The sequence below is a fragment of the Mesoplodon bidens genome (assembly GCF_964165515.1).
Source record: "Mesoplodon bidens genome assembly, chromosome: 8".
Lineage (NCBI taxonomy): Eukaryota > Metazoa > Chordata > Mammalia > Artiodactyla > Ziphiidae > Mesoplodon > Mesoplodon bidens.
Window position 1 is genome coordinate 75,443,576 of NC_138165.1, and position 23,862 is coordinate 75,467,437.

Here is a 23,862-nt window from a genome sequence, read left to right on the forward strand (position 1 = left end):
AGAGGCTCGGCCAAATCCAAAGCTGAACCCCGGGAGCTATGCGAACAAAGAAGAGAAAGGGAAATTTCTCCCAGCAGCCTCAGGAGCAGCAGATTAAAGCTCCACAATCAACTTGATGTACCCTGCATCTGTGGAATACCTGAATAGACAACGAATCATCCCAAATTGAGGAAGTGGACTTTGGGAGAAACGATATATATTTTTTCCCCTTTTTCTCTTTTTGGGAGTGTGTATGTGTATGCTTCTGTGTGTAATTTTGTCTGTATAGCTTTGCTTTTACCGTTTGTCCTAGGGTTCTGTCTGTCCATATTTTTTGTTTTCTTTTGATTTTTCTTTTTTTTAGTATACTTTTTAGCGCCTGTTATCACTGGTGGATTTGTTTTTTGGTTTGGTTGCTCTCTTCTTTCTTTCTTTCTTTTTTTTATTACTTTTAAAACTATTTTTAATAATTATTTTTTATTTTAATAACTTTATTTTATTTTACCTTTTTCTTTCTTTCTTTCTCCCTTTTATTCTGAGCCGTGTGGCTGACAGGGTCTTGGTGCTCCAGCCGGGTGTCAGGCCTGTGCCTCTGAGGTGGGAGAGCCAAGTTCAGGACATTGGTCCACCAGAGACCTCCCAGCTCCATGTAATATCAAATGGTGAAAATCTCCCAGAGATCTCGTCTCAACGCCAAGACCCAGCTCCACTCAACAACCAGCAAGCTACAGTGCTGGACACCCTATGCCAAACAACTAGCAAGACAGGAACACAGCCCCATCCATTAACAGAGAGGCTGCCTCAAATCATAATAAGGTCACAGGCACCCCAAAACACACCACAAGATGTGGAGCTGCCCACCAGAAAGACAATGTCCAGCCTCATCCACCAGAACACAGGCACTAGTCCTCTCCACCAGGAAGCCTACACAACCTACTGAACCAACCTTAGCCACTTGGGGCAGACACCAAAAACAACGGGAAATACGAACCTGCAGCCTGCAAAAAGGAGACCCCAAACACAGTAAGTTAAGCAAAATGAGAAGACAGAGAAACACACAGCAGATGAAGGAGCAAGGTAAAAACCCACCAGACCTAACAAATGAAGAGGAAATAGGCAATCTACCTGAAAAAGAATTCAGAATAATGATAGTAAAGATGATCCAAAATCTTGGAAATAGAATGGAGAAAATACAAGAAATGTTTAACAAGGACCTAGAAAAACTAAAGAGCAAACAAACAATGATGAACAACACAATAAATGAAATTAAAAATTCTCTAAGGGATCAATAGAAGAATAACTGAGGCAGAAGAATGGATAAGTGGCCTGGAAGATGAAACAGTGGAAATAACTACTGCAGAGCAGAATAAAGAAAAAAGAATGAAAAGGTCCCAGACACCTATGGGACAACATTAAATGCACCAACATTCAAATTATAGAGGTCCCAGAAGAAGAAGAGAAAAAGAAAGGAAATGAGAAAATATTTGAAGAGATTAGAGTTGAAAACTTCCCTAATATGGGAAAGGAAATAGTTAATCAAGTCCAGGAAGCACAGACAGTCCCATACAGGATAAATCCAAGGAGAAACACGCCAAGACACATATTAATCAAACTATCAAAATTAAATACAAAGAAAAAATATTAAAAGCAGCAAGGGAAAAACAACAAATAACACACAAGGGAATCCCCAGAATGTTACCAACTGATCTTTCAGCAGAAACTCTGCAAGCCAGAAGGGAGTGACAGGACATACTTAGAGTGATGAATGGGAAAAACCTACAACCAAGATTACTCTACCCAGCAAGGATCTCATTCAGATTCAACAGAGAAATTAAAACTTTTACAGACAAGCAAAACCTATGAGAATTCAGCACCACCAAACCAGCTCTACAACAAATGCTAAAGGAACTTCTCTAGGCAGGAAACACAAGAGAAGGAAAAGACGTGCAATAAAAAACCCAAAACAATTAAGAAAGTGGTAATAGGAACATACATATCGATAATTACCTTAAATGTAAATGGATTAAATGCTCCAACCAAAAGACACAGACTGGCTGAATGGATACAAAAATAAGACCCATATATATGCTGTCTACAAGGGATCCACTTCAGACCTAGGGACACATACAGACTGAAAGTGAGGGGATGGAAAAAGATATTGCATGCAAATGGAAATCAAAAGAAAGCTGAAGTAGCAATTCTCATATCACACAAAATAGACTTTAAAACAAAGACTATTACAAGAGACAAAGAAGGACACTACATAATGATCAATGGATCGATCCAAGAAGAAGATATAACAATTGTAAATATTTATGCACCCAACATAGGAGCACCTCAATACATAAGGCAAATACTAACAGCAGTAAAAGGGGAAATCGACAGTAACACAATCATAGTAGGGGACTTTAACACCCCACTTTCACCAATGGACAGATCATCCAAAATGAAAATAAACAAGGAAACACAAGCTTTGAATGATACATTAAACAAGATGGACTTAATTGATATTTATAGGCCATTCCATCCAAAACAACAGAATACACTTCCTTCTGAAGTGCTCATGGAACATTCTCCAGGATAGATCATATCTTGGGTCACAAATTAAGCCTTGGTAAATTTAAGAAAATTGAAATTGTATCAAGTATCTTTTCTGACCACAACGCTATAAGACTAGATATCAATTACAGGAAAAAATCTGTAAAAAATACAAACACATGGAGGCTAAACAATACACTACTTAATAACCAAGAGATCACTGAGGAAATCAAAAAATACCCAGAAACAAGTGAGAATGAAATCACAACAATCGAAAACCTATGGGATACAGCAAAAGCAGTTCTAAGAGGAAAGTTTATAGCAATACAATCCTACCTTAAGAAACAAGAAACAGGACTTCCCTGGTGGTGCAGTGGTTAAGAATCCACCTGCAAATGCAGGGGACATGGGTTCAAGCCCTGGTCCGGGAAGATCCCACATGCCGCAGAGCAACTAAACCCCTGCAGCACAGCTACTAAAGCGTGTATGCCTAGAACCCATTCTCCGCAAGAGAAGCCACCACACTGAGAAGCCCATGCACAGCAAAAAATAGTAGCTTCCTCTCACTACAACTAGAGAAAGCCCAACCACAGCAACAAAGACCCAACGCAACCATAAGTAAATAAACAAATAAATAAACAAATAAATAAAACCTTCCTTCCTTAAAAAAAAAAGAAACAAGAAACATCTCAAATAAGCAACCTAATCTTACACCTAAAACAATTAGACAAAGAAGAACAAAAACCCCCCAAAGTTAGCAGAAGGAAAGAAATCATAAAGATCAGATCAGAAATAAATGAAAAAGAAATGAAGGAAACAATAGCAAAGATCAATAAAACTAAAAGCTGGTTCTTTGAGAAGATAAACAAAATTGATAAACCATTAGCCAGACTCATCAAGAAAAAAAGGGAGAAGACTCAAATCAATAGAATTAGAAATGAAAAAGGAGAAGTAACAACTGACACTGCAGAAATACCAAGGATCATGAGAGATTATTACAAGCAACTACATGCCAATAAAATGGACAACCTGGAAGAAATGGACAAATTCTTAGAAATGCACAACCTTCCGATACTGAAGCAGGAAGAAACAGAAAACATGAACAGACCAATCACAAGTAAAGAAATTGAAACTGTGATTAAAAATCTTCCAATAAACAAAAGCCCAGGGCCAGATGCCTTCACAGGCAAATTCTATCAAACATGTAGAGAAGAGTTAACACCTATCCTTCTCAAACTCTTCCACAATATAGCAGAGGAAGGAACACTCCCAAACTCATTCTACAAGGCCACAATCACCCTGATACCAAAACCAGACAAAGATGTCACAAAGAAAGAAAACTACAGGCTAATATCACTGATGAATATAGATACAAAAATCCTCAGAAAATACTAGCAAACAGAATCCAACAGCACATTAAAAGGATCATACAGGCCTTCCCTGGTGGCACAGTGGTTGAGAATCTGCCTGCTAATGCAGGGGACACGGGTTCGAGCCCTGGTCTGGGAGGATCCCACATGCCGCGGAGCAACTAGGCCCGTGAGCCACAACTACTGAGCCTGCGCGTCTGGAGCCTGTGTTCCTGCAACAAGAGAGGGTGCAATAGTGAGAGGCCTGCACACCGTGATGAAGAGTGGCCCCCACTTGCCACAACTAGAGAGAGCCCTCGCACAGAAACGAAGACCCAACACAGCAAAAATAAATATAAATAAATTAATAAACTCCTACCAACAACATCTAAAAAAAAAAAAAAAGGATCATACACCATGATCAAGTGGGGTTTATCCCAGGAATGCAAGAATTCTTCAATATACACAAATCAATGAATATGATACACCACATTAACAAACTGAAGGAGAAAAACCATATGATCATTTCAATAGATACAGAGAAAGCTTTCAACAAAATTCAACACCCATTTATGATAAAAACCCTCCAGAAAGTAGGCATAGAGGGAACTTACCTCAACATAATAAAGGCCATATATGACAAATGCACAGCCAACACCATCCTCAATGGTGAAAAACTAAAACCATTTCCACTAAGATCAGGAACAAGACAAGGTTGCCCACTCTCACCACTCTTCTTCAACACAGTTTTGGAAGTTTTAGCCACAGCAATCAGAGAAGAAAAAGAAATAAAAGGAATACAAATCGGAAAAGCAGAAGTAAAACTGTCACTGTTTGCAGATGACATGATACTATACATAGAGAATCCTAAAGATGCTACCAGAAAACTTCTAGAGCTAATCAATGAATATGGTAAAGTAGCAGGATACAAAATTAATGCACAGAAATCTCCTGCATTCCTATACACTAATGATGAAAAATCTGAAAGTGAAATTAAGAAAACACTCCCATTTACCACTGCAACAAAAAGAATAAAATACCTAGGAATAAACCTACCTAAGGAGGTAACAGACCTGTACTCAGAAAACTGTAAGACACTGATGAAAGAAATCAAAGATGACACAAACAGCCAAAGAGATATACCATGTTCTTGGATTGGAAGAATCAACACTGTGAAAATGCCTATACTACCCAAATCAATCTACAGATTCAATGCAATCCCTATGAAACTACCACTGGCATTTTTCACAGAACTAGAACAAAAAATTTCACAATCTGTATGGAAACACAAAAGACCTCAAATAGCCAAAGCAATCTTGAGAACGGAAAATGGAGTTGGATGAATCAGGCTCCCTGACTTCAGGCTATACTACAAAGCTACAGTAATCAAGACAGTATGGTACTGGCACAAAAACAGACATATAGATCAATGGAACAGGATAGAAAGCCCAGAGATAAACCCACGCACATGTGGTCACCTTATCTTTGATAAAGGAGGCAAGAATATACAATGGAGAAAAGACACCCTCTTCAATAAGTGGTGCTGGGAAAAGTGGACAGCTACATGTAAAAGAATGAAATTAGAACACTCCCTAACACCATACACAAAAAGAAACTCAAAGTGGGTTAAAGACCTCAATGTAAGACCAGACACTATCAATCTCTTAGAGGAAAACAGGCAAAACACTCTATGACATAAACCACAGCAAGATCCTTTTTGACCCACCTCCTAGAGAAATGGAGGTAAAAACAAAAATAAACAAACGGGATCTAACGAAACTTAAAAGCTTTTGCACACCAAAGGAAACCATAAATAAGATGAAAAGACACCCCTCAGAATGGGAGAAAATATTTGCAAATGAAGCAACTGACAAAAGGATTACTCTCCAAAATTCACAAGCAGCTCATGCAGCTCAATAACAAAAAAACAAACAACCCAATCCAAAAATGGGCAGAAGACCTAAATAGACATTTCTCCAAAGAAGATATACAGATTGCCAACAAACACATGAAAGAATGCTCAACATCATTAATCATTAGAGAAATGCAAATCAAAACTAAAATGAGATATCATCTCACACCGGTCAGAATGGCCATCATCAAAAAATCTACAAACAATAAATGCTCGAGAGGGTGTGGAGAAAAGGGAACCCTCTTGCACTGTTGGTGGGAATGTAAATTGTTACAGCCACTATGAAGAACAGTATGTAGGTTCCTTAAAAAACTACAAATAGAACTACCATACGACCCAGCAATCCCACTACTGGGCATATACCCCGAGAAAACCATAATTCAAAAAGAGTCATGTACCAAAATGTTCATTGCAGCTCTATTTACAATAGCCAGGACATGGAAGAAACCTAAGTGCCTATCGACAGATGAATGGATAAAGAAGATGTGGCACATATATACAATGGAATATTACTCAGCCATAAAAAGACACGAAATTGAGTTATTTGTAGTGAGGTGGATGGACCTAGAGTTGTCATACAGAGTGAAGTAAGTCAGAAAGAGAAAAACAAATACCATATGCTAACACATATATATGGAATCTAAAAAAAAAAAAAAAAGGTCATGAAGAACCTAGGGGCAGGATGGGAATAAAGACACAGACGTACTAGAGGGTGGACTTGAGGACACGGGGAGGGGGAAGGGTGGGCTGGGACAAAGTGAGAGAGTGGCATGGACATATATACACTACCAAGTGTTAAATAGGTAGCTAGTGGGAAGCAGCCACATAGCACAGGGAGATCAGCTCGGAGCTTTGTGTCCACCTAGAGGGGTGGGATGGGAAGGGTGGGAGGGAGGGAGATGCAAGAGGGAGGAGATATGGGGATGTATGTATATGTGTAGCTGATTCACTTTGTTGTAAAGCAGAAAGTAACACACCATTATAAAGCAATTATAGACCAATAAAGATGTTTAAAAAGAAAAAATAGAAGATTTCAGTACATCAAGTATGAAAAATGTTAAAAGATACATTAGTAAAGATATTTGCAAAGCATATATATAACTAAAAAAAGGTTTAGTATCTAAAATACAATTTTAGGGAATCCCTGGTGGTCAAGTGGTTAGGACTTGGTGCTTTCACTGTCATGGCCAAGGTTCAATCCCTGGTCAGAGAACTAAGATCCTGCAAGCCGTGTGGCGAAAAATAAATAAATAAGATTTTTTAAAAAGAAAAATAACCCAATAAAATAGTACTTTTTGTTTTTTGGGGGGTTTTTTTGCTGTACGCGGGCCTCTCACTGCTGTGGCCTCTCCCGTTGTGGAGCACAGGCTCTGGACGCCCAGGCTCAGTGGTCATGGTTCACGGGCCCAGCTGCTCCGTGGCATGTGGGACCTTCCTGGACCGGGGCAAGAACCCGTGTCCCCTGCGTCGGCAGGCGGACTCTCAACCACTGTGCCACCAGGGAAGCCCCTAAAATAGTACTTTTCAAACTACAGTTGACCCTTTAATGGGCCCTGAAATTCATTTTCTGGGTTATAGATTAGCAGTTAAAAATGTAAAATAGATCAGAGGAACTTCCCTGGTGATGCAGTGGTTAAAAATCCTCCTGCCAATACAGGGGATACAGGTTTAATCCCTGGTCCGCAAAGATCCCACATGCCACAGAGCAGCTAAGCATGGGTTTAATCCCTGGATAAAGAAATTTTTTAATAAATAAAATAAAATAAAATAATTAGGCTATCATTGTTTAAAAAAATTAAAATAATATAGAAAACATCTGAGTAAATATCACACATTATCACACATTAAAGATAAATATTACTTTGTGAAATTTGTTTCAGTTATACATCTATACACGTGTATGCATGCAAACACACTGGATCACAGTATAAAATAAAGTTCTTACAATGGGTAACAGTTTTAAACATGCTAAACTAGAAAATTAATAAAATATACAGGCTGCACAAAAGTGTGAATGTGCTTAGTGCCATTGAATCCTACCTTAAAAATGGTTTAAATGGTAAAATTTCGTTATGTATATATATATATATATTTTTTTTAATTTATTTATTTATTTATGGCTGTGTTAGGTCTTCGTTTCTGTGCGAGGGCTTTCTCTAGTTGTGGCAAGCGGGGGCCACTCTTCATCACGGTGCGCGGGCCTTCTCACCATCGCGGTCTCTCTTGTTGACGGGCACAGGCTCCAGACGCACAGGTTCAGTACTTGTGGCTCACGGGCCTAGTTGCTCCGCGGCATGTGAGATCCTCCCAGACCAGGGCTCGAACCCGTGTCCCCTGCATTAGCAGGCAGATTCTCAACCACTGCGCCACCAGAGAAGCCCCTCGTTATGTATATTTGATCATAATAAAAATATATAAACAGATCATTCACAAAGAGGAAATCAGCAAACACATAAAAAAGAGGCTGGATACAGCCTCTCTGACGATACAGTCGTCAGAGAAATGCAATTTAAAAACCTAATGAACTAGTCTTCACACTCATCAGATGAGCAAATAACTTAAAAGTCTAACAATGCCAAATGCTGGTAAGAATGTGAAGCAACAGGAGCTGTCCTACTTGCATCTGGGATTATAAATTTATTATTTGGTAACATCTAGTAAAGTGACCAAGTAATTCCACTAAGGAGAAATGCTCATGGCAGCACTGTTTATAATAGTGGAAAAAATGAATATGATCTAAATATTCATTAAGAAGATAATGTATAAATAAACAACAATTAAATACTATACAACAATAATAATGAATCAATGAGTCTCATTCATCAACATGGATAAATTCACAAAGCAGAACATTACGCCAACAAAGCTGTAAAGTATATACAACAGCATGATTTATATGAAGTTTGAAATATTCAAACACTACTGCATAGTCTTAAAAATAGAAATATATTCACTGGGATGATAACTGTCAAATTGAGGACAATGAAGCACTGATGGTCACCTTATCTATGATAAAGGAGGCAAGAATATACAATGGAGAAAAGACAGCCTCTTCAATAAGTGGTGCTGGGAAAATGGGACAGCTACATGTAAAAGAAAGAAATTAGAACACTCCTTAACACCATACATAAAAAGAAACTCAAAATGGATTAAAGACCTAAATGTAAGTCCAGATACTATAAAACACTTACAGGAAAACATAGGCAGAACACTCTATGTCATAAATCACAGCAAGATCCTTTTTGACTCACCTCCTAGAGAAATGGAAATAAAAACAAAAAGAAACAAATGGGACCTAATGAAACTTAAAAGCTTTTGCACAGCAAAGGAAACCATAAACAGGACAAAAGACAACCCTCAGAATGAAAGAAAATATTTGCAAATGAAGCAACTGACAAAGGATTAATCTCCAAAATATACAAGCAGTTCATGCAGCTCAATATCAAAAAAACAAACAACCAATCAAAAAATGGGCAGTAGGGCTTCCCTGGTGGCACAGTGTTTGAGAGTCCGCCTGCCAATGCAGGGGACACGGGTTCATGCCCCGGTCCAGGAAGATCCCACATGACGTGGAGCGGCTGGGCCCGTGAGCCATGGCTGCTGAGTCTGCGCGTCTGGAGCCTGTGCTCCACAACTGGAGAGGCCACAACGGTGAGAGGCCCACGTACCGGAAAAAAAAAAAAAAAATGGGCAGAAGATCTAAATAGACATTTCTCCAAAGAAGACATACAGTTGGCCAAAAAGCACATGAAAAGATGCTCAACATCACTAATTATCAGAGAAATTCAAATCAAAACTTCGATGAGGTTATCACCTCACACTAGTCAGAACGGCCATCATCAAAAAATCTACAATGTGGGGGAGAAGGTGTGGAGAAAAGGGAACCCGCCTACACTTCTGGTGGGAATGTAAATTGGTACAACTACTATGGAGAACAGTATGGAGTTTCCTTAAAAAACTAAAAATAGGGGAATTCCCTGGCAATCCAGTGGTTAGGAATCCACGCTTTCACTGCCGAGGGCCCGGGTTCAATCCCTGGCTGGGGAACTAAGATGCCACAAGCTGCACAGTGTGGCCAAAAAACAAAAACAGAAACAAAATACCTAAAAACAAAGCTACTGCGTGATCCTGCAATCCCACTCTTGGGCATATATCCAGAGAAAACCATAATTTGAAATGATGTATGCACCCCAATGTTCATTGCAGCACTATTTACAATAGCCAGGACATGGAAGCAACTTAAATGTCTATTGACAGAGGAATGGATAAAGAAGATGTGGTACACAGATACAATGGAATATTATTCAGCCATAAACAAGAATGAAATAATGCCATTTGCAGCAACATGGATGGACCTAGAGATTATCATAATAAGTGAAGTAAGTCAGACAGAGAAAGACAAATATCATATAATACCACTTATGTGGAATCTAAAAAAATGGTACAAATGAACTTATTTACAAAACAGAAATAGAGTCACAGATGTAGAAAACAAACTTGTGGTCACCAGGGGAGAAAGCAGGGGGGAGGGGGAGGGATAAATTGGGAGATTGGAATTGACATATTCACACTACTATATATAAAATAGATAACTAATAAGGACCTACTGTATAGCACAGGGAACTCTTCTCACTACTCTGTAATGACCTATATGGGAAAAGAATATAAAAGAGTGGATATATGTATATTTGTAACTGATTAACTTTGCTGGGCAGCAGAAATTAACACAAAATTGTAAATCAACTGTACTCTAAAAAAAAATTTTTTTTAACTGAGGACAATGATTTCCTTTGGGAAAGGAGGGAGAAAGATGGGATTATGGAGGGTACACAGAGTCTTGAATTTTATCTATAAAATTTTATTTCTTGAGCTGGGCGGTGGTAAACAGATCATTATTTATTATTCTTCAATATTTTTTTCCTTGCATGCTTCAATGTCTCATTAATTGCATACTTCAATTGTCTCAAAAAAAATAAATCAGTCAACAAGAGATCCTTGACAGTTAATTCTATGCCAAACACTGTGCAAAGCAATGAGACATACAATCTGGGATAATAGAATGCCCAATGACAGGCATTCAATAAACACTCAGTTCATTCATGAAATGAATCACTATAAGATAAGACACAGTCAATTCCTAATTGTAAAAACTAGAATAGTAGGCATGAGCCAAATAGAGAAAAGTACATGATTCTCAGCAGTCACTGAGAGAGTGATTAAGGAAAAGGGAGAGGTATGAAGATAGAGATGATGAGTCTGAGGTGCCTTTTGAGACATCCAGGCTGAGAAATATGTACAGATTCACACATAGGAGGAGATAGAGTTGGATATACAGGAGGAGATTCAGATTTGAGATTTGTCAGCATGAGGTTGATAATAAAAGCCATAGGAGCAAATAAGATAAGATAGGGAACAGGAAAAGAATGAAAAGAAAGGAGGCTCTGAGGAAAGCAAACAGTTTAAGGATGGAGAACAAGCTGGAGAAAAGAGACTCAGTTCAATATTCCAACTCCCTGAAAAATAATACTAAGGTGACAGTTATCCTAAATGCTGCCAAAGGATATAAACTATGGTTTTAACTTTTATTGTGGTGAATTTTTTTTTTTTTTGGCTGCATTGGCGGCAGGCAGAATCTTTAGTTGCAGTATGCGGGCTTATAGTTGTGGCATGGGAACTCTTCGTTGCAGCTTGCAAACTCTCAGTTGCAGCATGCATGCAGTATCTCGTTCCCCGACCAGAGATCGAACCTGGGCCCCCGGCATTGGGAGCATGGAGTCCTACCCACTAGACCACCACTGGTGAATATTAAACAAATACTAAAATAAAATAGCAATATGAACTCTCATTTACCCATCACCTGGGTTCAAGAATTATCAAATTCATGGATAATTTTATTTCTTCCATACCCCCATCCACTACATCATCCCTTATTATTCTGGAGCAACCTCAGAAATCCCTTCATTTCATCCACAGACATTTCTGTATGGCCAAGCTCATTTTTTAAAACTGAAATTGGAACTTGAGTTTGTTCAAACTGTGGTTGCACAGAGCACCATCTTGCATTAAGTCAAAAGCTTTAATTTTGTTGGACTATCATGAAAAATCCAGAAGTTCTGTGGGATAACTTCCACCACTACAGTTATTTCTTCAGAAAATTAAGGACCAATCATCAAGCACTTCTGTAAGGAACAGAAGAGATTGATTTTGGAGGTGTCCCTCTTATACTGACAAATTTCCTGAGGATTTATGTTCCCTAAATGAAGCAGCCACAAGTCAATTTGACTTTAGATGGTGGTCCTCAGTAAAAATGATTACCTAACAGTAAACTCAAAGTCATTTTGAATTACCTCCTAAACTGTGGACAGAAACCCAGCCCCACAAAGTAGTCCTTAACACACACTTGATATTCTTGGGTTTTAAGACAATAGTGAAAATTTACTTTTAGCATTTCTTAGTTTTGTTTCTTCCGTTGTGGAGCGCAGGCTCAGTGGCCACGGCTCATGGGCCTAGCCGCTCCACGGCATGTGGGATCTTCCTGGACCGCGGCACGAACCTGTGTCCCCTGCATCGGCAGGCGGACTCTCAACCACTGCACCACCAGGGAAGCCCCTAGTTTTGTTTCTTTAAAGATGCTTAAACCTATGTTTATTTTAGCAAGTTTCCATGAGTCCTTAGAAGTGTTTTACTATACAACTACCATGGATTCCCTCACTGATTCTGAATTCTGGTTTATCATACATAGAGTCAGTATCTTTAAAATTCTTATTGTTCAAAATTAAATTTCTATGTAATGCACTTTTTTGGTAATAACTTATGAAATTTTTCTTCTTGTGGTTCTGAGGGATTTCAGTGTTGCTGCACACTGAACCTGTTCCCAATGAGTTTGAGGTTCTTGATGTCTGGTCACAAAAAGAATTCAGTGAGAGACAAAGTTATAGGTAAGAAGTGGATTTATTGGGTTGGCCAAAAATTTGTTCGGGTTTTACGGAAAAACCCAAATGAAATTTTTGGCCAATCCAATATTTACAGAGAAACACACTCTACAGGCAGAGTGTGGGCCATCTCAGAAGGCGAGAAAGCCCTGAAATACGGCGTGGTTAGTTTTTATGGGCTGGGTAATTTCATAGGCTAATGAGTGGGATGATTATTCCAATTATTTCAAAGAAAGGGTGGAGATTTCCAGGAATTGGGCCACCACCCACTTTTTGGCCTTTTATGGTTAGCCTCAGAACTGTCATGGCTCTGGTGGGTGTGTCATTTAGCATATGCTAGTGTATTACAATGAGCATATAATGAGGCTCAGGTCTACTGGAAGTTGAATATTCTGCCATCTTGGACCTAGCTGGTTCTAACCAGTTTTTGTCATGTCCTATGACTATGTCATTCTTTTAAAGGTTGTGCCCTGCCCCCTTCCCTCCTGTTTCAATCCCATTTTACCTTCTCATCAATGGCAGCTGTTTTGTGTTTGTAATGGAATCTAAACTCAGATTATATAATAGGGTGGTCAGTCCTCATGGAGGGCCCTGGCAGCTTGGACAATGGTGAAGCCCTCCCTCAGGTGACTTACGGACAGGAGACCATACCTAGACATTGGAGTGGAAGGATGTGAGAGGCCTTGTCAGGAGCATGTATATGTGAGACACCTGGAGAAGCAGCTGAGGGGAACTGGGATGAGGAAGGGATGGTGGCAAGGTCCCATGGTTATGAGATGGGGGTAATAGGTTATTAATACCTAGAGGTCATTGAGGCCTGCACAGTTGATTATAGGAGGTCTAGTAATCGGGGCTTCCTTGGTGGCAAGTCCAACCAACAAGAATTAAACTCAAAGTGGCCTAGGCAAAAAACAGAAATCAGGGCTTCCCTGGTGGCGCAGTGGTTGAGAGTCCGCCTGCCGATGCAGGGGACATGGGATCGTGCCCCAGTCCGGGAAGATACCACATGCCGCGGAGTGGCTGGGCCCGTGAGCCATGGCCGCTGAGCCTGCACGTCTGGACCCTGTGCTCCGCAATGGGAGAGGCCACAACAGTGAGAGGCCCGCGTACCGCAAAAAAAAAAAAACAAAAAAAAAACAGAATATATGCTGAGGGGGCTTCCCTGATGGTGCAGTGGTTAAGAATCTGCCTGCCAATGCAGGGGATACGGGTTCGAGCCCTGGTCCGGGAAGATCCCACATGCCACGGAGCAACTAAGCCCGTGAGCCACAACTACTGAGCCCACGTGCCACAACTACTGAAGCCCATGCGCCTAGAGCCCGTGTTCTGCAACAAGAGAAGCCACTGCAATGAGAAGCCTGGCACCACAGTGAAGAGTAGCCCCCACTTGCAACTAGAGAAAGCCTGCACGCAGCAGCAAAGACCCAATGCAGCCAAAGATTAGTTAAAAAAAAAAAAAAAAAGAAGAATATATGCTGAGGGACTTCCCTGGTGGTCCAGTGGCTAAGTCTCTGCACTCCCAATGCAGGGGGCCCAGGTTCAATCCCTGGTCAGGGAACTAGATCCTACATGCAAGCCACAACTAAGAAGTCCACATGCCGCAACTAAAGATCCCATGTGTCACAACAAAGACCCAGTGCAGCCAAATAAATAAATATTAAAAAAATATATACATATGCTGAGGAAATAATTTAAAATAGAAAAAAAAGCTTTCGGTACAAAAATGTTATTCTAGTCAGGATTCTTGATTACGAGAAACTCAACTGAAGCAGCTTAAGCCAAAAAGGGGAAATTACATGTTCATATAAACAAAGCATCAAACCATGGAAAGTAAAGTTTAGATCAGGCCTGGGGGTAGACGATGCAGAAACTCCACAGCAAGTCAGGCATGGGCACACTCTCTCTCTTTCTCTCTCTGTCTCTTTGTCTCACACACACATACACACACACCATACCCCTCAGCATCTGATGTGTGCTGGCCTCATCCTCCCAGCTCTGGGGGAAAAACAAAACAAAAACAATGGTACATTAATTATTAGGTATTGAAAGATTGTTTTTCTCGACAATAATCAGGGACTTCCCTGGCAGCCCAGTGGATAAGACTCCGAGCTCTCAATGCAGGGGCCCCAGGTTTGATCCCTAGTCAGGGGACTAGATCCCACATGTATGCTGCAACTAAGTCCACATGCTGCAACTAAAAATATCCCGCATGCCGCAATGAAGACCCTGTGCAGCCTAAATAAATAAATAAAATATTTAAAAAATAATAAAGTGTTTAAAAGGAGCTCAGGTACAGTCCATGATGGAGAACAAAACAGCCACTAGCTTTGGGTTCACATTCTTACAGCTTGTGATCTGAAGGGAGTGAGACTCTGTTCTACTCAGCCCAGGTCACGAGCCCGTCACTGAGCCAGTTGCTGGCTGCCTTTCCCTGTTGGACCTCTCTCGGGAACCCCTGCCAGCCAGTCTTATTCCAGATCTTCACGGTCTCTCACCTGGACTGTGTGTTTGCTCTCAAGCTCTCAGACTTTCCGTAGAAACCCCTACCAAGCCCCCACATGCCATATCCACCCCCGGTAATCCACCCTGCTCACTGTGACCAGGGTTAGCTTTTTCTCCTAAAACGTAAATGTGATCGGGTCACTCTTTTGCATCAACTTTTCACCGGCTCCCACTGCTCTCAGGATGAAGTCCGTCATCTTTGCTCAGCCCATAAGGCTGCACAGTCTCATTCAACACTCTCCTCTCCCACTGTTCTCCTTGACGTACATGGTCCAGGCCCACGCCCTGCCCTTTCCCCAGAGTCTCTGTTCTTCAGACACTCTGTGTCACACACCACTGCTGGGGCAACCAGTTCCAGACTGTGACCAGCTCTGAGCAAGTCCAGCCAAGGCTGCCTTGTCTCTATTCCACACCAGAGACCTTTGGCTTTAGGCCTTGGGGCTTCTCTAACCTCATGAAGTAGGATGTACATGAGAACCTAGTGTTAAACTAATTAAACAAGGAGGCCTCTAGACTTAGATGGCATTAACACTGAGGTGGCCTATAAGCAAACCAAAATCTAAGTCTGTAAATGGCCAAGGTCACAAAATCCAAACCTAAGGACAACCAAACACAAACAGCCAACCATGCTTTAAGCTATAGGCAATCAAGTAATTTCCTTGCTTTGTTTCTGAATCTTCTCTATAAACATCTCTCCCAGCTTCTGTTGGTGGAGTGCTCCTAACTACTTCTGGTTTGGCACTGTAAGATTCTTTATTTTTTTTTTTTTTTTTTTTTTTTTTTTTTTTTTGCGGTATGCGGGCCTCTCACTGTTGTGACCTCTCCCATTGCGGAGCACAGGCTCCAGACGCGCAGGCTCAGCGGCCATGGCTCACGGGCCCAGCTGCTCCGCGGCATGTGGGATCCTCCCAGACCGGGGCACGAACCCGTGTCCCCTGCATCGGCAGGCGGACTCTCAACCACTGCGCCACCAGGGAAGCCCTTATTTTTTTTTTTTAATTTTTAATTTTATTTATTTTATTTTTGGCTGTGTTGGGTCTTCGTTGCTGTGCGCAAGCTTTTCTCTAGTTATGGAGAGCGGGGGCTACTCTTCGTTGCTGCGCAGGCTTCTCAATGCAGTGGCTTCTCTTGTTGCGGAGCATGGGTTCTAGGAGTGAAGGCTTCAGTAGTTGTGGCACGCGGGCTCAGTACTTGTGGCTCATGGGCTCTAGAGCGCAGGCTCAGTAGTTGTGGCGCACAGGCTTAGTTGCTCCATGGCATGTGGGATCTTCCCAGACCAGGGCTCGAACCCACGTCCCCTGCGTTGGCAGGCGGATTCTTAACCACTGCACCACCAGGGAAGCCCTGGCACTGTAAGATTCTAATCAATTTTTCCTAAAATATTTTAAATGCCTCAGTTTATCTTTTAATACTGTTCAACTCTCAGGTAGGCACCAGCCAAAGGCCCAGAACAGTTGAAGCCTATGAGACCACCCTTGACCAAGAGAAGATCAGAGCCAATGATAAATGCTTTCCCCTTTTGTTTACCCAGAGGAAATAAAAAGCTCCTCAGACATCTCGTAAAGCTCCTCAAAAGGCCCCTCAGGATGGAGCACCAGTCACCCCCACCAGTGCCAGACTCAGTGGCCACATGCATGTGGTGGCTGCTTCTTCCCTGTTTCACTTCCCATGGGATCACATTCCCAAATGATCTACCTGAACTCAAACCTTTGCCTCAGGATCTGTTTTGAAAGAACTCAGGCTAGGACACTAATCTTTATCCAGGCCAACAACTTTCTGGAAGGTCACAATCTGCCCAAATCTGGAGGGAAGATCCAAAGCCTGAGAAAAGAAAGACTATTCAATGAGGAATATCTAATTCCCATATCTAACTCTAATTCAGATAGAACTGAGGACGCACGAAGCTCAATCTCAGAGCAGTTTGGCATTCAATGCCAACAGTCCAGCAACCAAACTAACACAGATAAAATCATTACTATCATCCCTCTCAGAAAGCTTCAAGGATATTTTTAATACACATATTTTTAAAAAATCCTTTCTCTCACCTCCACCACTTTCAGTGTCCTCTACGTGGAAAAGAATTGCCCATCAAGTCCATATTCTCTCTTCTTGACCTTCAACCATCAATTACAAAATTCCTGAGAGAAAAAGTCCTCATAATTCTGGTCTTTCTTCTCCTTTCTTTTCCCCCTTTTATCCTCTCTTTTTTTTTCTCTTATGAGTAAATCTTGGCCTTTTTCTATGAAAATACTCCAACCTGTCTCTTCTGTGTTCTGTTTTCTACTATTGTCCCAATTCTGCATCACATAGCCCAGAAATCAACCTAGCAAAGAGAGAATCCTCCTCAGCTCTCAGGAAAAAGGAGAGGTGGGAGTCACTAGACTCAGAATTCTCTTTAGTGGGTAAAAGAGGCTGTGAACACTCCACTTAAACACATTTGTTCCTAGTCACACAATACTTAAGCTAAACACAAAGGCAAGTGCATCTCAATGTTCCTCGTTCCTCTGCAAGGAAAAGAAGAAAAGATGAGTGAAGTGAACAGCCTTTAAAAATTGACATTAACCTAGGAATTCTCATAGTCCGTGTGCTATCTATTTAACTCTACTTTTGAAGCATGTGTTACACAATATTTTTTATATTTGTTAAATCCCTTAGCATATCCTTGTGACTGAGAAATTGTCTGGTAGTTCAGATATTCCCAGAATTGCTGGAAGTAGGGACTATCTTCTGCAGTAATATTCTAAGGACATTCAGACAGGCAGGGGGGATTACTAAAGGATGACCTGTATTACAGTGCTACAAACACTGGAAATCAGATTATAATCACATGTTGTTTGGTGAGCCTGGACTCAGGGTCATGGGAGCTCATGGCATCAAGGAGCTGTGATTGCTAGACACTTTCAACTCACCTCTAGAGCTTGACCTGCCACACAGGTGAGCTGTGCGTGTTCCCAGGTCAGGGTGTAAGCTGCGCAGGAGAGAACTCACCAGGGTCTGTCTCCCTATCTCTGTCTTTCCTAAGGCTCTTTCTTTGGATAGGCTAATATCCTTGGTCAAGCCTGGTCCCACCATGGGTGGGGATGCTCAGGAGGGGATGTGGCTTGGGCATCACTTCCACAAAGGGCCTCAAATGGAGGAAGTGACTCCTTGAACCAAGAGATACAGTAGTGGGGTTGAAGAAGGTTATGCATCATATGCCTTGATGCTTGAACTCCAATCCAGTCCACACTGCCTGAGTGCAGTGAAAGGGTAATTTAATAAACCTTATAATTATCTTGTGACCAGCACAGTTATATTGTATTATGTGTTGTATGTGTTAAAGTGTTAATTGTCTCAACGTAAACATTCAAAATAGCAGTTTTTCTAAGTCATTTTGCATTCCTTTATTTATTTTAATAAGTGGGAATAACTTAGGCCTCTCAAATTCTGAGCAGTCCTGGGTCAAGTAGCTCTTGTCTGGACATTATATCTCTAGAGATGGACTTTGTAGATCTCTACACCATTAACTAGTTAACAGCTAGTTAACCATGTTAACTAGTTAACAAATGCGAGAAAATGAAACAACTGCTACCTGAGCGCTTACTCTTTGTAAGGCACTGGTACAAGTGAAAAAATAGTAGACTTAGTTCTTGCCCTCAAGTTTATATGCCAGAGAGGCAGATGGGCACTAATCATGGAATCACATCATTAATCTAAAATTACACTCATGGGCTTCCCTGGTGGCGCAGTGGTTGAGAATCTGCCTGCTAATGCAGGGGACACAGGTTCGAGCCCTGGTCTGGGAGGATCCCACATGCCGCGGAGCAACTAGGCCCGTTAGCCACAACTACTGAGCCTGCGCGTCTGGAGCCTGTGCTCCGCAACAAGAGAGGCCGCGATAGTGAGAGGCCCGTGCACCGCAATGAAGAGTGGCCCCCGCTTGCCACAACTGGAGAAAGCCCCCGCACAGAAACGAAGACCCAACACAGCAAAAATAAATAAATTAATTAATAAACTCCTACCCCCAACATCTAAAAAAAAAAAAAAAAGATAAAATTACACTCCTGTGGGTGTTCTCTGGTGGCCTAGTGGTTAGGATTCCAGGCTTTCACTGCCATGGCCCGGGTTCAGTCCCTGGTTGGGGAACTGAGATCCCACAAGCCTTGTGGCACAGCCAAAAAACCCCACAAAATTACACTCATAGTAAGTTGCAGTAGGGGAATTTGACCTTCTTTGGTGGGAATCAGAAAAGTATTCATGAGAAAGGACAGAGGTTAAACAGATATCTGAGAAAGGGAATAGAAATAAAGTGGGGAAAAGTGGCAGGACCAGGGAAGAGAGTCCCAGGCAGGGGGAAGAGCATGTTTAAAGGCCCTTTGGTGAGAGGGAGCAGCACAGATTTGAGACTTTGAAAGATGGCCTGAGCCTCTAAGGCACAGAGAGCCAGAGAGAACAAGGTTCAGATGCAGCTGGTTGAAAGAGAATACTTTATTTGCTTTTTAAATTTATCTTTCATTTATTTCTTTTTGGCTGCATTGGGTCTTCATTGCTGCATTTGGGCTTTCTCTAGTTGCAGCCAGCGGGGGCTACTCTTCACTGAGCTGCGTGGACTTCTCATTGCGGTGGCTTCTCTTGTTGTGGAGCACAGGCTCTAGGCATGCAGGCTTCAGTAGTTGTGGCATGTGGGCTCAGCAGTTGTGGCTCATGGGCTCTAGAGCGCAGGCTCAGTAGTTGTGGAATATGGGATTAGTTGCTCTGCATCACGTGGGATCTTCCCGGACCAGGGATCAAAGCCATGTCCCCTGCATTGGCAGGCGGATTCTTAACCACTGTGCCACCAGGGGAGTTCTGAAGGAGATAACTTTGAATCTCCAGGTTGTTGGGTTTTTTTTCTTTTGAGGGCGATAGTCTCACTGCTACCCACACACACCACCTTCAAGCCCCACCCAGAATATCACTGGCCCCACTGCATATCCAAATTCGAATCATCTTTCAGAGCTCAACTTGAGCCTGAGCTCTCTAGAATACACCAAGTTAATCACTTATTGCCCTTAAAGAACTTTCTTAATGTGCTTCAGATTTTGAACAGCAGTAAAACTGAGAGGGAACATACCCATAATTGGGGAAAGTGTCGTCCAAAGGAAGAGAATTTAAGCAACAATATTAAAACAAGTTAAACGACTTTACGGAAGTAGACAGAAAGAAGGAAATATGCCCACACAGGAAATTTTTGAAAGTTTTTCCAGATAAGGGGAATTTTCACTTATTCAGGGCAACAGCTTTGAGTTATTAGGGGAGTTTTCACATACAAATATTGCAGTGCATGCCAAGGGTGTAAAGATGGATTATAAAGAAGCTAAAGTAGAGAGAATCCAAATTTGGCTCTTTTAGAGGACTTTTGAAAAACTAGACAAAACCCTGGCAAATTGGTAAAGAAATCAAAAGAAAAAGCATACATGGACAATATTAGGAGTAACAAGGGAGCATTACTATAAATACAACAAAGATTTTTTAAAAAGAGAATACTAAGAACAACTTTTTGGCAATAAAACTGAAATCAGATTAAATGAATAATTGACTAGAAAAATATATCTCTTCAAAATTAATTCAATAAGAAAATAAGTAAGTTAGAGAATATATAACTGGAATTAGGCAGAGAAGGTAAACTTAACCTCAAATATTGGATTGGCCAAAAAGTTCGTTCGGGTTTTTCGTAAGACGATATTGTAGTACGGAAAACCCGAACGAACTTCTTGGCCAACCCAATAACTCAGTGCTAGTTGACAGCAAATGACAGAAAAGGCATTCAGGAATTCCCATAGCAGCAAAATGGGTCTTTCCCCCCCATGCTTCTACCAATTGCCTTTCTGTAATACACAAAGAGAACATTTAATAACTGAGATTGTCAATGACCAAGGCAGATTTTCTTCTCATACCGATATCTTGTTGACCTGCAAGTTTTCCTGAAATTTCCACCAGTAACATTATCCTTAAGGGCATCTCTTTTAAGCAGGTGTGTGCATTGTAACCAGCGTAAAGCACTGTGCCGGCAGTTCTGAGCCATTTTCGTCTGCAGGACATTTTCGAATACCAGTGGTATGCTTGAAAGGCCTTCAGACAATACTAAACTAGTTAGCAATAATTCCAATACATTCGTACTACAGTGGAACAATGTCACTGTGACTGTCAAAGCAGCAGTTATGATTGTCACCCTTCAGCACTATGTTTCTATTTGAGCAGACCCTTTTACTACATGACCAGGCTCTGTTATACATTGTTAAGTCAATGACTTTACCTTTCACATCCAAGCAACAGAAGACCTTTCTCTGGCACCGGCTTGCTGCACAGAAAGTTCTATGCCGTTGTACATTGTGTCACACAGCCCCTCAGCCTACTCCAGCTGACAGACCTCATATAAATAAATACATGTATACTGAATCCCAGGAAGAATTAACTGGTAAATGTTAGTCAACATTTGACAACACCCACACCTTCCTGTGAAGGGTTCACCTTATACCCTGTACACTAGCTGAGAACTGCCAGGAGCTACTAGCAAGCCAACATACACAGGTGATTTATTCTCCAAAGTGCAGCATGTCTTTTATTGGGGGTTAAATTGATGGTTATAGATGGATTTTCTCCATTTTAACAGTTATACACTCATTTTTAATATATATTAGGAAGAAATGTAACTAGCACCTCAAACCTGGGTTTTCACAGATATTATTGTTTAAAATCATTTAAATTGACTTACCGGGCTTCCCTGGTGGCGCAGTGGTTGAGAGTCCGCCTGCCGATGCAGGGGACACGGGTTCATCCCCCGGTCTGGGAAGATCCCACATGCCGCGGAGCGGCTGGGCCCGTGACCCATGGCTGCTGAGCCTGCGCGTCCGGAGCCTGTGCTCCACAACGGGAGAGGCCACAGCAGTGAGAGGCCCACATACCGCAAAAAAATAAATAAATAAATAAATAAATAAAATAAAATAAATTGACTTACCTAGCAATTTATATATTTAAATAATATATTTAAATTTACCTAGTCAGTTTATTTAAATATGAATGTTAAATTGATGATAGTATGTATAATATGAGGCTACAGTAAAAATCATGGAAGTGGCATATGAGTGATTGAAGTTTAGGAAAATGGTTTATCTAATTCACTCATTAAGGCCCAATATCACCCAGCAGAAAGCACGGACCAAAGAGAAGGTAACACATTGTAAGTATATGCTTTCAACCTAAATGTCTATCGACAGATGAATGGATTAAGAAGATGTGGCATGTGTGTATATATACACAATGGTATATACTACTAAGCCATAAAAAGAATGTTATAATGTCATTTGCAGCAACATGGATGGACCTAGAGATGATCATACTATGTGAATTAAGTCAGACAGAGAAAGACACCTATCATATGATATCATAGGTGTAATCTAAAAAAATGATACAAATGAACTTATTTATGAAACAGAAATAGACTCAACAACATAGAAAACAAACTTATGGCTACCAAAGGAGAACGATAAATTAGGAATGTGGGATTGAAAGATACACACTCTTACATATAAAATAAATAAACAACAAGGACCTACTGTATAGCACAGGGAACTATATTAAATATCTTTCCTATAATGGAAAAGAATCTGAAAAAGAATATATATTTATATATATAAATGAATCACTTTGCTGTATACCTGAAACACTGTAAATCAACTATACTTCAACTTAAAATGCTTTCTCATAAATGATCTCAGGTGATCTCCCTTAGATGAGCTGGGAAAGAGAAGTGTTGTTATAACCATTGTATAACTAGAGTAACTGAGACTCAGGGAGGGTAAATAATGTATGTGACGTCATTCAGACAGCGGCATGGATCTTGCAGTTCTCAGAAGACATTGTTAAAGACAAAAACCACAGGCCCAAAATGGCATTGCTTGTGTTAAAGCCCATGATACCAAACCTAAATTTACTATTTTTTAAAATATTTATTTTTATTTATTTACTTATTTAGGCTGCGCTGGGTCTAGCTGCGGCACGCGGGGATCTTTGTTGTGGCATGTGGGATCTTTGTTTTTTTTTTTAGTTGTAGCACATGGGATCTTTTAGTTGTGGCATGCAGACTCTCAGTTGCGGCACGCGTGAGGGATCTATTTCCCCGACCAGGAATCGAACCCAGGCCCCCTGCATTGGGAGCGCGGAGTCTTACCCACTGGACCACCAGGGAAGTCCCCCAAACCTAGACTTAATACCTAACCTAACTGCAGTTTGACCCTCACCAGAAATGTAATCTTCATCAACCAGTCCGGAATTTTCTGTTCAGCACCACTGAGGTAATCTTTCACCCTCTGTGGCCCTTTCTACCCCCAGGAAGAAGAGGCAATGACGATGCATGATAAAATCCTTGTAGGTCCTTTCTACCCAAAAAAGACTGTCCTGGCCTAAAAATAATCTTTTCTTTTCTTCTGCTAATAGCTCCCTTGCCCCATCCTTCTTCCTATAAAAATCTTCCATTTTGTAAAACCCCTGGAGCACCCTTCTAGTTGCTAGATGGGATGCTGTCCAATTCATGAAGCACGTAATAAAGCCAATTCGATCTTCACATTTACTCGGTTGAATTTTGTTTTTTAAAAACATTAATGGTGAGCATACCCATTAGATGGTGAGTAGA